The 14550-nt window shown below is 40.9% G+C and overlaps 1 protein-coding gene across 2 annotated transcripts in view; it reads right to left on the bottom strand.

Moving 5' to 3' along the window:
* Positions 1 to 1317: 1317 nt before the first annotated feature.
* Positions 1318 to 14550, bottom strand: part of CTPS2 (CTP synthase 2) — a 164471-nt gene continuing 151238 nt past the window's right edge. For both annotated transcript variants that reach the window (XM_075854407.1, XM_075854408.1), the window contains exon 20: positions 1318 to 2223. The gene's annotated coding sequence lies outside the window, so the exon portion shown is untranslated. The remainder of the gene's footprint in view (positions 2224 to 14550) is intronic.

Below are 14550 nucleotides of genomic sequence, written 5' to 3'. Positions count from 1 at the left end.
CTAAATGACAAGCTCAGCTCTGCTACACATACTACTCTTACATAACAGATAACATAGTATTTTCCCACCGGGCCCTTATGAAGACAATATACTGTTCTATATATATATATGGCAAGTCATTTACAACAACACATAAGTGAAATATATATTGCTTTTGCTGTGTGCAGGGAATTAAAGAGTTTTTTTTTATAATAATATTTAAAAAAAAGAAATAAAAGTAATTGATTTGTTCTCTTCTGCTAAGTTGTTAAAAGTCTAAGCAGCCATTCTTCCATACACCTGTTCCTAGGAAAGCTTAGACTCCGCCCATCAGATCGGCCACACCTTGTCATATATGCCTTTAATATTTTGTCTGGTCTTACAAAATATAGCAGAACTTTACAGTGCACTTCTCACACCATCTAGCACCCCCTGCAGCCTTCCTCTTGTCCCTTCCCCGGGAGTCCTTCTTTGATTCACATATACAGCGCTCGGTATATTGATATGTACGTTTTCCCCTTCAGTAGGTGTCTTTCGCCTGAGGTACAGGCCTACTGATACTGTAAGTAAATCCGAACCTGCCCACAGGGGTTTTACCCAGTTTCCAATACTCTTAAACAGCTAATCTACTCAGTTCTGTGCAGGGAATGCGCAGTGACAACATCTCTTGAGCTGAAATTACAGGCATATTGGTTTATTCACGCATTTGATCGTGGATCTTAGGTGCAGCCTCCATCTCCCATTTCTACTATTGTGGCAAGACTTGGATGGAGTCTTTTGATGCTTTGGACCTTCTCTACTTATTTAAAGCTCTGTTCTTCTCTTTCTTATCTAGGCATACTGATTTATCATAGAATAAACAAAAACAGAAAAATGGCTCACAGCTTATAACATCCAGTTATTAGTATCCGAGTCTATCCACAAATGCACGAATACCTGCGGGCTAGTAGTAAAGTCCATAGGATCCAAATAAAACCATGAAAATCCAGCACTTGTATTAAAAGCGGTTTATTATTCCTTAATTCATAATGCATTAAATCATGTCGCAATAAAAGTCCATAATTTACAAGTTTCCTCCCGCTTACGCGTTTTCAAACACTACGGTGCTTGGCCACACAATAGATTATAATGTAATTATATACCGTTTTGTATGCTGGTTCCAGCAATAACGTGGTTAATGGGATGTTGGGTTGCTTGAACACTCACCGGATTTATAATAAGTCCACGACGGTTTTAAAACACACACGTGTGCGAATCATGCCGTGACCATGGACTGTAGTGTTCGAAACGAGTAAGCGGGAGGAAACATGTTATTCATGGACTTTTATTGCGACATGATTTAATGCTTTAAGAATTAAGGAATAATAAAGAAGCTATTTTAATACAAGTGCTGAATTTCCACATCTCTATTGGATACTGGTTTGTCATCCACTTTTCCCAGAAACAGAAATGACTAAGAAATCATTGAAAATGTTAACAATTTTACAACAGAGAACAAGTCAAAGATATTCCCTGGTGAGTTTTTTAAAAGGAAATATTCATAAAAAAATATATTTAGTGAATATTACAGGCAAGGCTGAAAATCTCTCCCTTCTCTCACATATTACCACATTTCAGGGAGGAGCCACTGTGCCACGTAGTAACTCAGGGGTAGCGTAAGCACTGAGTCCAGGCAAAACTCCTATTTCTTGAAGCCTTCTTACTTACGGACCATAAAACTGAAATTAAATGAAAATTCCTTTAAAAGAACAACTAAGTATCTAAGTATCAACTTTCAACAAATGTAGCAGTTAACTATAGAGCGAAAGTCACCGCCAGAGTTCTGCCCTCAGTTCTTTTGTGGTCGCTGCACAGGAACAGCTGGTACCCGGATCAGGCACATTCACACATACATATTTTTCATCTGCATTACGTCTGTAATATGCGGAGACAATGTGATCCTACATAATTTTTCACATGATTGTATGATTATGCAGCTACTTTTATCCTCTTTGTAAAACGTCCATTAATGTCTATGAAAAGTGTTAGATCTCATGCACACAAGCATATTAGTTCTCCGTACAAGTTCTGGGTTGTACTGAGACATAATAAAGTCGTGTGCATGAGGCCTAAAACTGTTTCTCATAACACAAACATTTGGATATTCATTATTCTGATTCCTTCGTTAGATCTTTTCCTTTAAGTTGAGAAATGGACCTCAATTTCTCTGCTGGTTCAGTTCTGGTGAAGGATTATTTCTGTCATCTAGTATGAAACAAAAAAATACACGTTAGGTTTTTTGGATAACTAAATAATGTAGCATAAAATACCAGCACAATACAAGTAGTGGTACACAAGAAAAGATACTGGCCATACTTAGATGGCACCTTTATTTATAGTATACACTACCGTTCAAAAGTTTAGGGTCACTTAGAAATGTCCTTATTTTTGCAAGAAAAGCACAGTTTTTTCAATGAAGATAATATTAAATTAATCAGAAATACACTCTATACATTGTTAATGTGCTAAATGACTATTCTAGCTGCAAACAGTTTTGCTGTTTAGAGGAGCTATAAAACTGACCTTCCTTTGAGCTAGTTGAGAATCTGGAGCATTACATTTGTGGGTTCGATTAAACTCTCAAAATGGCTAGAAAAAGAGAGCTTTCATGTGAAACTCGACAGTCTATTCTTGTTCTTAGAAATGAAGGCTATTCCATGCGAGAAATTGCCAAGAAACTGAAGATTTCCTACAACGGTGTGTACTACTCCCTTCAGAGGACAGCACAAACAGGCTCTAACCAGAGTAGAAAGAGAAGTGGGAGGCCCCCTGCTGCACAACTAAGCAACAAGACAAGTACATTAGAGTCCCTAGTTTGAGAAATAGACGCCTCACAGGTCCTCAACTGGCAGCTTCATTAAATAGTACCCGCAAAACGCCAGTGTCAACGTCTACAGTCTCCGGGATGCTGGCCTTCAGGGCAGAGTGGCAAAGAAAAAGCCATATCTGAGACTGGCTAATAAAAGGAAAAGATTAATATGGGCAAAAGCACACAGACATTGGATAGAGGAAGATTGGAAAAAAGTGTTCTGGACAGACGAATCGAAGTTTGAGGTGTTTGGATCACACAGAAGAACATTTGTGAGACGCAGAACAACTGAAAAGATGCTGGAAGAGTGCCTGATGCCATCTGTCAAGCATGGTGGAGGTAATGTGATGGTCTGGGGTTGCTTTGGTGCTGGTAAAGTGGGAGATTTGTACAAGGTAAAAGGGATTTTGAATAAGGAAGGCTATCACTCCATTTTGCAACGCCATGCCATACCCTGTGGACAGCGCTTGATTGGAGCCAATTTCATCCTACAACAGGACAATGACCCAAAGCACACCTCCAAATTATGCAAGAACTATTTAGGGAAGAAGCAGGCAGCTGGTATTCTATCTGTAATGGAGTGGCCAGCGCAGTCACCAGATCTCAACCCCATAGAGCTGTTGTGGGAGCAGCTTGACCGTATGGTACGCAAGAAGTGCCCATCAAGCCAATCCACCTTGTGGGAGGGGCTTCTGGAAGCATGGGGTGAAATTTCTCCCGATTACCTCAGCAAATTAACAGCTAGAATGCCAAAGGTCTGCAATGCTGTAATTGCTGCAAATGGAGCATTCTTTGACGAAAGCAACGTTTGAAGGAGAAAATTATTATTTGAAATAAAAAAAATCATTATTTCTAACCTTGTCAATGTCTTGACTATATTTTCTAGTCATTTTGCAACTCATTTGATAAATATAAGTGTGAGTTTTCATGGAAAACACAAAATTGTCTGGGTGACCCCAAACTTTTGAACGGTAGTGTATATGTCATCATCATTATTATAGTTTGTAAATCATTATCGTGTAATTGTTACATAGTATGGTTACATTATCGCGGAAAATGTTTATACAAAATTTTAGATTTGGCAGGACGAGACGAGTCTGTTGAGGTGGTCATATACATTACATAGATTATATAGACAGCTACCATATGTCTACCATCTACCTGCACTGACTACAAGAACACTATGCACCATGGTGAGTATTAGAGAAAGTGATGCTGCCAATGAAGGAGTGGACTTGTGGGGGTTCAAATAACTCTAAGAGGCTGCTACATGTAAAAGTAAAACATCACTGCAGTTAGATTTGGTCTTAACATTTTTTATTTAAATTGAATTACTTTTGAAACAGCGTTTGTTAGACTGGTTTCAGACGGGTGAAATACCGCTGCATTTAGATTCGGACCCCAGTCCCCCCCACACAGTTCTGCTAAACAGGGGATCTAAGTGCCGATCAGTACATCCGTGTGGGTTCCAGATTTTATGCCTATATTACAAACACTAAAATGCGGCCGTATTACAGCAGTTGAAAAGCAGTCCTGCTTAGTCTACTGCTACTTGTGGTGCAGATTATGCCATGGTAAAATAAAAATCTAAATGGATTTGCTCCTTAGGTGTGAACTTGACACTCGCCGAAAAATGCGTCAAAAACGCATGCTTTAAGCTTCCCATTGACATCAATGGGAAAATGCATTGCAGTGCATACGACGTGTTTTTTTTATGCTCGCGTGTTTAAAAAACGTGTAGTGTAAAAAAAGAAGCCTCAGGTCAATTCTTGGCGTGTCAAACGCGGCGAAAATTCGCCTAATTCCGATAGTCAATGGGAGTCCTAATTACGCGCCCAAAAAAACGCCTAAAAAAAGCTTGTATTTTAAAATTTGCAAAAATGCTAACGTTTTTGACGTGTTTATAAGTCAGGTTTTTTAGCGCCGTGTGAACAAGGCCTAAACCGAAAACATAGAATACTGTCCCAAACTGTGAAGAATCTCCATAACTACGTACATCTGAAAAGGTTGCATGCAATGAGACAGATATACAGTAATTTAATAAAAAATACAAAAAATTAAATTGCAGAAATGAGGGACTGGTTAAAATATGAATGTCACTACAAGAATGTCTTCTGTCATATCTCTTAATAATACAAAAATTACCTGAAGTCTGGCACATAATCCATGTAAATCACTCATTGTGATACATGTTGATATATAGCAATGCCAAAAAATCATGTTAAGACAAATGACTGACATTGCGAAAAAGCAGCAATGACCTACAGTCTGCATCATCATGTTTCCAAAGATAGAGTAGTGTTTGCATATGGGCAAGCTAAACATCACTGAGCGAAGAGACAACACCTGTTTTATGGCAGCTTTATTCTCTTTTTTTTATACAATACTTATTTTTCTCTGCCAAAATAACATAGCAGAAGGTATAATACAAGCCTGTGAATTGTATAAGTGACCACTTCTATTAATGTGCGCAAGTTGTGGTCACCCAGATGAGAGACTAGTGGTTGCTAGGCAACCTGTAGTACCACAGCTTTCAGTAGATACAGAAAAGAGATTCTGTAACGGAATGTAATACTAATTAAATTCGGTATAAGCAGTTACTAACCATTAAAAGGCAGGTTCTACAGAGATAAAAACTGCATGAGCTAAGCAGAGTGCTCCAGTTAGCTACCAGCTGTAAGCACAGAAGTGTCCCCCCTCAACTTTTCTTGGGTTGTGTTAAGTTATGCAATTTCTCATGATACCAATTCGATACAATCTCACGTCATTCAGTAAAAATCAGTATACGTTAATGTACATGTTTTCTTAACATGGAAGTCTATGGGTGGCGGATGGCCAATGGATGGCATCCATCACAGCCATCCAGTAAGAAACTTATGCATTAAACGTACATGATTTTCACATGGGAGTCTAGAGAAGACTGATGGCATCTGTAGGAGGCAAACATTTTATTTTTATGCAATATTAAAAATACATATAATTAATGAATGACAGCTACCACGTGAAGCTATGTTTACACAAAAACGTGATGTTTTTAGCCCCCTAAAATCAGACCATAGGTATGTAAAGTAAATGTCCACCTTTAAACATGATTTTGGCTTTTAGTTTAAATTCTATCCAGAAATTCTGTGCTGATTTGTCTTATAATATATCTCTGTAGTGAGTGGAGAACTGCTTTTCTGATACACATAGGCATAAAGTTAAATTATTCTGAATGTCTGCAGCCCCCACTAGGGGGAGCTTAGGGTTTACTGTATACATTGAACTCAATAGTAAAAAAGTATGCAGCTTAGTGGCAGCCAGGGCCGGCCTTAGAAGAGATGGCGCCCTGTGCAAAATTATCTTTCGGTGCCCCACCCCATCATAAAAAAAACGCCCCATAAAAATACTAATGTCCCCCACAGTATAATGTCCTATATAGTGCTCCCACACAGTTCAATGCCCCTTTAGTGCCCCCCATACAGTGTAATAATATTTGATAATATAATATATAACTCCTTCAAGGACACAGTATTTTGTCCTCTAATTGTGCCCACACAGTAATATGCCCCCAAATGCCACACACAGTATATTGCCTCCTGTAGTACCTCTATACACTGAAAAAATAAAATGTCCTCAGTGCACACCTACCAAAAATTGTTTTGAGAAAGACAGAAAACGGCTGAAAACCCAAGCACTACACTCGTAGCGTATGTTCACACAGCGTTTTTGTAAGGCAAAAAAATCAGCCTCAAAACTCCTTCACATTTAGATTTTGAATTGACAGCGTTGTTTGACTCACAGAAAAAATTACCATCAGCCCCCCACTCACAGTAAAAGCCCCTTGTACGTAGTGCCACACAATCCCCTGGCAGGTAGTGCCACAGAGCCCCTTGTAGGTAGTGCCACACAGCCCCCTGTAGATAATGTCACACAGCCCCTTGTAGGTAGTGCCACACAGCCCCTTGTAGGTAGTGCCACACAGCTCCTTGTAGGTAGTGCGACACAGCACCCTGTAGGTAGTGTCACACAGCCCCCTTGTAGGTAGTACCACAAAACTCCCTGGTAGGTAGTGCCACACAGCCCCCTTGTAGGTAGAGCCACACAGCCCTGTTGTAGGTAGTGCCACACAGGCCCCTTATAGGGATAGTGCCACACAGCCCCCTTGTAGGTAGTGCGACACAGCCCGCTTGCACATAGAAACCCCCCCCCCCTTCCTGTAGAAAGCGCCACTGTAGCTCCCTAAGGGAATGTTCACACAGAGTTTTTTTGCAGGCAGCTCCAGTTTTTTTGGAAGTGGTTTTGTGTTTTTTGACACGGTATGTGCCGCGTTTTCTTGCTGTATTTTTTCTTATACCCATTTCTTCAATAGGCAAAGGAAAAAACCGCGAGCGTTTTTTGCCAAAAAACACGTTAAAAAATGTTTTTTCCGTCTCCCATTGATTTCAATTGGGTTTTTGAGGCGGAAAACACCTCAAGAAAGGGCATGTCGCTTTTTCCCGCAAGCGTTTTTTTCTGCTCGCTGGAAAAAACGCCTCCACCTCCCATTGAAATCAATGGGAAGCAATTTTGGCAGTTTTTTGCAGCAGCAAAAAAAGTGTCAAAAAACGTGTGTAAAAAAACTCGGTGTGAACAGGGCCTTAAGGAACGGAATCCCCCTGTGGCTGGGGATTCTGCTCCTGGAGTGCCATGCTTGATATCTCTGCCCATATATGTCCTGGCACTGGTAGATAGCAGAGCACGAAGATACCTCCCTGCTCTATTATAGTGGCGTCGCAGCTAGCGGCGCAGCCGGCCCTGGGGGGACGGGAGCCCGTCTCGACGGGCGGCACGGGTGCCCTCATGCCAGGTGTCGCCGCTAGCAGCCGCTATGGCTGCTACAGCGGTAGCGACGCCACTGAGAGAAGAAGCGCCCGGGCGGAAAGACAGCTGCTGAGTCGCCGGGCCGTGCGCTTCTGAAACAAGCAGGGGAACGGAGCCAGCATAGCGCCCTCTTCCAGCTGCTGGAGTGATGCGCCCTGTGCCATCGCATAGGTCGCACACCTCTAAGGCCGGCCCTGGTGGCAGCTACAGGTAGCCAAAGAAAAACATGCCATTAGAATGAGTGACGGATGCCACTGTGTGGCATTCGTCTCAGGTATAAGTTAAAAGTATACGTCAGGTAGCTCCCAACATCACTGTCCATATATGGACAGTGATGTCAGGAGCGTTGCAATGCCGGAGTCTCCGGGCAGAGCATGGGAAAAACTCTGCCTGTGGATTTTAGCCCTAGGGAAGCTCCTGACATCACTGGCCATATATGGAGAGTGACCTCAGGGGCAGAATTCTCAGCCAGAGTGTTGCTGATGCTCTGGCAGGGGACTCCAGCATCGTAAAGCTCTTGACAGCACTGTCTTTGTATGGAACGTGATGTCAAGTGCTTCCCCAAGGCCGGAATCCCCGGCCAGAGCTCTTGCAATAACCTGCCTGGCAACACCGGCATTGGACCGCCCCTGAGGTCACTGTCCATATATGGACAGTACATCAGGACTTTCCCTGGGTACAGCATTTCAGGTAGCGATCTGTCCGGGGTGTTTGAGCGACGTGTCCCACTGTATACCTAAACAATTAAATACCTTATTTTGGAGGTATACATCGGTAGTCCTTCCGACGTTTACCTCCGACAGAAGACTATAATGTTATGTAGGGCTTTACGATGCTATCCACTACTACTGAGCTGGCAGCTGCAAAAATACAAAATAGCCCCAACTATCTCCCAGCTCTAACTACATAGACTGCCGCTTTTATGGCAGCCTTCACTGGGAGTGGCTGTTCATCTCCAGGAATTTGTGAATCTCCACAGCTGCCAGTGTAACGGAGCACATATGCTAATAGAAGTATATAAGGACATTGCAATAAAAACTATTTCCTAATATTTAAAAAAAATTGCCATTCCAATCCAAGGTTGGCCTCGCTAGGCAATAAACACATCTAGCAATATTTTAAATAAGACTTATTTTAAAAACCAATAAGGAAAACATTCAAGGACGATTGCCTCACAAACATACAATGAGTGATAATAAAGTCAATGAGTTCATCCTCAGTTTACATGTCCCAGATTAACCAATTAAAGTGGAGTATTACTTCAGGAATTTAACAAGACGGACAAATCCCTGACTCACATAATTATTTCAAAAGTTTTACCACACTGTAACAAAACATGAGGAATCATTGGCCAGATCCGTGTAATAATACTGTTTCATTAAAAAATAATTCTGCACCAGAAACATTAAACACCCTTAGCTAAAGCATTCGCCATTAAAATAAACATACACCTTTTTTATGTAAATAGGTAAGCAAAAATCTGAACCGATTAATTTCATAATATATCTTCATAGTGATCGGAGATCAGGCACCAATTGGTCTTCCCACCCCCTTCCCATCTCTTGTTAGGCAGAAGGGTGTGTGCCATTAACTGCACTGATAACACTGCTTTGACTATAGATATGGAGAGACATGTGCAGGATCACAGTGGCCATCAATATTCTATAAACCATAAAATCATATATACAGCAGCTACTTTCGTTGGTCACTGATGATGGCGGGTCACAGTTATTCATTATATAGCTTAGAGATAAAGACTTTGTTTGAGCCATGTGGAGACACAGAAAGTCATGTAGTATGACAAGGGTTAATGTAAGATATCCAATATTTTTACAGTGGTAATGTAGCTGGCCATTCATTGCTGCAGAACTTGTTGGGACTCATATAACCAGGGCCGATGTAATAGTAGAAGATAGCAAAGCAGTTGTGGGTTACATAGTTAGTACGGTTCATAAAAGACACATGTCCATCAAGTTCAACCAATGGATGGGAAAAGGGAAGGGAAAAATTTCTACACATTGACATAGGAGCAGATGTTTTTTCGTTCTAGGAAATTATCTAAGCCTTTTTTGTAGCCATCTACTGTCCTTGCTGTGACCGGCTCCTGCGGTGACTATTCCATAGATTCACAGTTCTCACAGTAAAGAAGGATTGTCGTCTCTGGAGATTGAACCTTTTTTTTCTCCAGATGGAGTGAGGGACCCTTGTTTTTTGAGGGGGTTTTACATGGAACAGGATTTCACTATATTTTTTCTATGTGCCATTCATATATTTATACAAATGAATTATGTCCCCCATTAGTCGCCTCTTTTCAAGGCTAAATAGGTTTAATTCTTTTAATCTTTCCTCACAACTTAGACGCTCCATGCCCCTTCTTAGCTTCGTTGCTCTTCTTTGTATTTTTTCTAACTCCAGGGCATCATTTTTATAAACTTGAGCCCAGAACTGAACTGCATATTCTAGAGGAGGTCTCACTAATGCTTTGTAAAGTGGTAATATTACATCCCTGTCCCGCAAGTCCATGCCTCTTTAATACACGACAATTTCTTGCTGGCCTTTGAAGCAGCTGATTGACACTGCATGCTCTTATTTAGTTTATGATTTACAAGTACACCCAGCTCCTTCTCAACAAGTGACTCTCCCAGTGTAGCTCCCCTAGGACATATGATGCATGCAGATTGTTGGTACCCAGATGCATAACTTTACATTTATCTACATTAAACCTCATTTGCCAAGTGAATGACCAAATACTCAGTGCGTCCAAATCAGCTTGTAATTTTCCATAGACTGAACTATATTACATAGCTTGGTGTCATCTGCAAAAATAGAAATAGTGCTATTAATCCCATCCGATATCATTAATAAATAAGTTGAATAATAATGGTCCAAGCACTGAACCCTGGGGATCACCACTTATAACTGGGTACTATTCAGAGTAGGAATCATTGACCACAACTCTCTGGATACGGTCCTTGAGCCAATTCCCAATCCAATTACAAACTATACTATCTAAACCTATAGTCCTTAATTTACCCATTAGACGTCTATGAGGGACAGTGTCAAATGCCTTTGCAAAGTCCAAAAACACTATATCCACAGTGACCCCTCTGTCTAGGCTTCTGCTCACCTCTTCATAAAAACAAATCAGGTTGGTTTGACAACTTCTGTCTTTAGTAAATCTGTGCTGGCTGTCACTTATAATGCTATTTTTTGTCACATAATCCTGTATATAGTCCCTCAATAGCCCCTCAAATATTTTTCCCACGATTGATTTGAAGCTAACTGGTCTATAATTACCCGGGGAAGACCTAGAGTCCTTTTTATAAAGAGGCACCACATTTGCCCTGCGACAGTCCCTTGGCACTATACCAGTCACTAGAGAATATCTAAATATTACGAAGAGGGGGACATAAATAACTGAACTAAGCTCTTTAAGAACTCTAGGGTGTAACCCATCTGGTCCCGGGGCCTTGTGCACATTTATTTTATTTAACTTAGCTTGGACCATATCTACATTCAGCCAATTCAGTATATTAATTGATGTATTAACAGCACTCGCAGCGCCTACATTAGCTGCTCTATCTTCTATTGTATATACAGAGATAAGGTATATAACTCGGGTTCCCCCATATTTGCATTCTGGACAGCTCTAATATTACTATTTTCAAAAAGTGGTCTTTACCTTTATAACATGATTGTCTTAGTGCCCTAACAAGCATAAAATGGGAAGCTCCGCACTGCATCACCCTATAAATCCCTTATTATGGCACCACATAGCCTGGTTCATGAGGGGAAATAGTCAATCAATATGAATGAAAGCTAAAGGGATATTCCCAGAATCTAAGATGATCACCTATCCACAGCATAGGTGCTAATTTTCTGATCACTGAGACCCCCACCGATCGCTAGAACAAGTCTCCCGAACCCCCTGTGGTCAAGCAGCTAAGAGGATATTGGAGGGAACCGCGGTCGAGCATACCGCTCCGCTCCATTCAGAGTCTATGGGAATGGCAGAAACAGCCGAGTACAATAAATGTAGCGTTGAATATAACGAGCGGATGCAGCATTGAATGGAGCGGAAGGTGCATGCTTGGGGTCCCTCACATAGCAATCGATGGGGGCCCCCAGCGATCAGACAAATATCACCTTTACTCTGGATAGGTGATAATTGTCTATTCTTGGAATACACCTTTAAAGAACAGACACAATGTCATCAGCCTATGCTTGGTGCCAGAATCAATATAGTGGGAGGATATTTTTATTGAATCAGATTGCTACTCTTGATATATTTGATATATACAACTTAGAAAATTAATTGCTTTTTCTTAAAAATGGCAAAATATCAAAATCTTATTTTTCCAGTCAGCTAACAAAAATGAACAATTCATGCTGTTACTGGATTATTAAATGTTAGCATAAGTATAAAAATTGGCAAAACTAAGGCCGCACATTTCATGTTCCTATAATTAATTTTCACAGTGTAGTATTATGGGGCTTTTTATTGCAAATGGAAACTGACGCAATGAATTAATGCTCCTTTTATAGCAGATCTGTCACCATAGATTGCAATCCCGTTTAAAGGAAGCTTAATACAGGGACAAGTCCGCTGCACTATTAGCTGTCAGTCACTGGTGAGAGAGGCAGGGTGAGGTGGGGGGAGAGAGGGCCGCTCATGAATACAGCGGACTCATATCTATTACTCCACTGTATTCTTACATGTAAGCCGATTAATTGTCCACGGCTTTAATTCAGTGCTTGGATTTCTGTTAACAGTTATAATACATGGGCAAGGAAGCATGAAATGTAAAATTGGAAAATTCAAAGTCTAAACTGAAAAACTTGGGACATACAATGGACAAAATAGAATATAGTAAATAAAAAAAAAAGGTTGCAATGGTAGGATTTTTCGTTTTTGAGGATTTCCTTTGCTCATTGTTCAAAAAAAGTACTGTAGCATATATCTTTTTTTATGCTGTGCAGGCTAGGTCTGCCTTCCTTTGCACTCCCCACAGAGATAACGTTTTGCTATGGTACCAGCTGGTGTGCTATTTCAGTTTTGCTGAGACTTGCAATCCTCAGTCAATCTTTAGAACTGATTCATAGTATGTTTCAAGTGTTTCTCTGAATTCTTTGCCCTAGTTTAAGTCTTTTTTGCTTTATCTGACCTTTTCTAGTTCTGCTTTGTATTGACATTTCGACTTCCGGTACTTTATTTCTGACTTATCCTGCTATCTTTTCGTTGAAAAGTCTGATGCTGCTTGCTTGGCTTCTCCTGACTAAACCTTGGCTTCCCCTGACTAAACCTTGGCTTCTCCCGACTAAACCTTGGCTTCTCCCGACTAAACCTTGGCTTCTCCCGACTAAACCTTGGCTTCTCCCGACTAAACCTTGGCCTCTCCCGACTAAACCTTCAGGTCAGAGATGGAAAAGCTTGTGAGAAAAACATGCCTCCGCATCCCATTAAAATCAATAGTAGGCGATTTCGGCTCAGTTTCCAACGCGGTTTCCATGTCAAAAACAGCGCCAAAAAACTCTGTTTGAACTAGGCCTAAAACTAGAACTTACCTGGCAACCTGTCCGGAAAGACATTGAGTGTCATTCCTAGTAATCATCAAGATCTGTTTCAATAACATACACAGATGTATTCAGCAGAGGGAAAAAAGGTTGGGAATAAGGAAAGATCCTCAGAGGCGTTTTCATTATGCTACAAGATTTTGGATAGCAAACAACCCCTGCAACAGGTATGGCCTGTTCATTAATGAAGAAGTGCAAGTAATAGATTTTCATATGCAGGTGCATAGCTGTAGGGGAGTACAGAGGTTGCAACTGCACTCGAGCGCTGGTGCCTGATGAGGCTCAAACACCCCATATAAGTATTATAAATGGTACATGGTAGGTGGGGGGCCCATTTACAGATTTTGCATTACGGCCCAGGAACATCAAGTTATACTTCTATTTATATGATAATTAGATCATGTGAATGCATATGTGTTAATGCTGCTGAACTGCAGGGTGTATTGCCATGCATGCCATATTTAGAAAAAAATAATAAAGATCTGTCAAAAACACCTTGCCTGCTAAGCTTACACCACTTTAAGTATCAACAGATCAATGGAGAACTGGTCATCTGGTGTAATACAAATGAAATGAGCATATTACTGTAGCTGTTAGTGTAATTTCTTATTTGTGAAGGGCAAGGATAATAAACACTGTGAAGTAATTGGAAAGAGTTATTGCATGCAATGATGTCACAGTATGGAAATAATGCACACGGTAATGTCACAGGACAGGGATAATAAAACATGTGATGTCACAGCACATATAATCATCACTGGGAAGTCTTTGGAAAGGGTTATTGGAAGTAGTGATATCACGGTATGGTAATAATGCACACAGTGATGTCACAACGGGATAATAAATACTACATCAAAATACAAGTATAACGCACACAGTGATGTCACGCAACACAAGTATGATGTCACAGCACAATAGAACAGATAACAAACACTGGAATTAATGTGGTAATTTGGCCGTTGGGCTCCTTCAGGCCCCAAGGCCCAGGTGCACCTGCAACCTTTGCACAGTTACAACCCTGGACACAGATACATAAATACTGTGGATGCAGTAGAAAATTCCAAACTAACCAGATGGGGGTGGAGCCTAGCTGTTGAGGTGGATGGCTGAATGAAAAACTTGCACCTGCTATAACGTCTGCTCATAGCGGCTCAATACAGAGTTAACCTCCCGAATTGGCTATCATGCATGTGGAAGTCTCCAGTAATCTTGCCGGGTATTGACCCTTCCAATTTAGGACCGATATTAAGCGTCCAGACGTCTGCCGGAAATCTGTGCTGCCGTAGCTGCTACATCCCGGCTTCCAT

The sequence above is a fragment of the Rhinoderma darwinii genome, chromosome 2, assembly GCF_050947455.1.
Source record: "Rhinoderma darwinii isolate aRhiDar2 chromosome 2, aRhiDar2.hap1, whole genome shotgun sequence".
NCBI lineage: Eukaryota > Metazoa > Chordata > Amphibia > Anura > Rhinodermatidae > Rhinoderma > Rhinoderma darwinii.
This window is presented reverse-complemented; position numbering and strand designations above follow the sequence as displayed.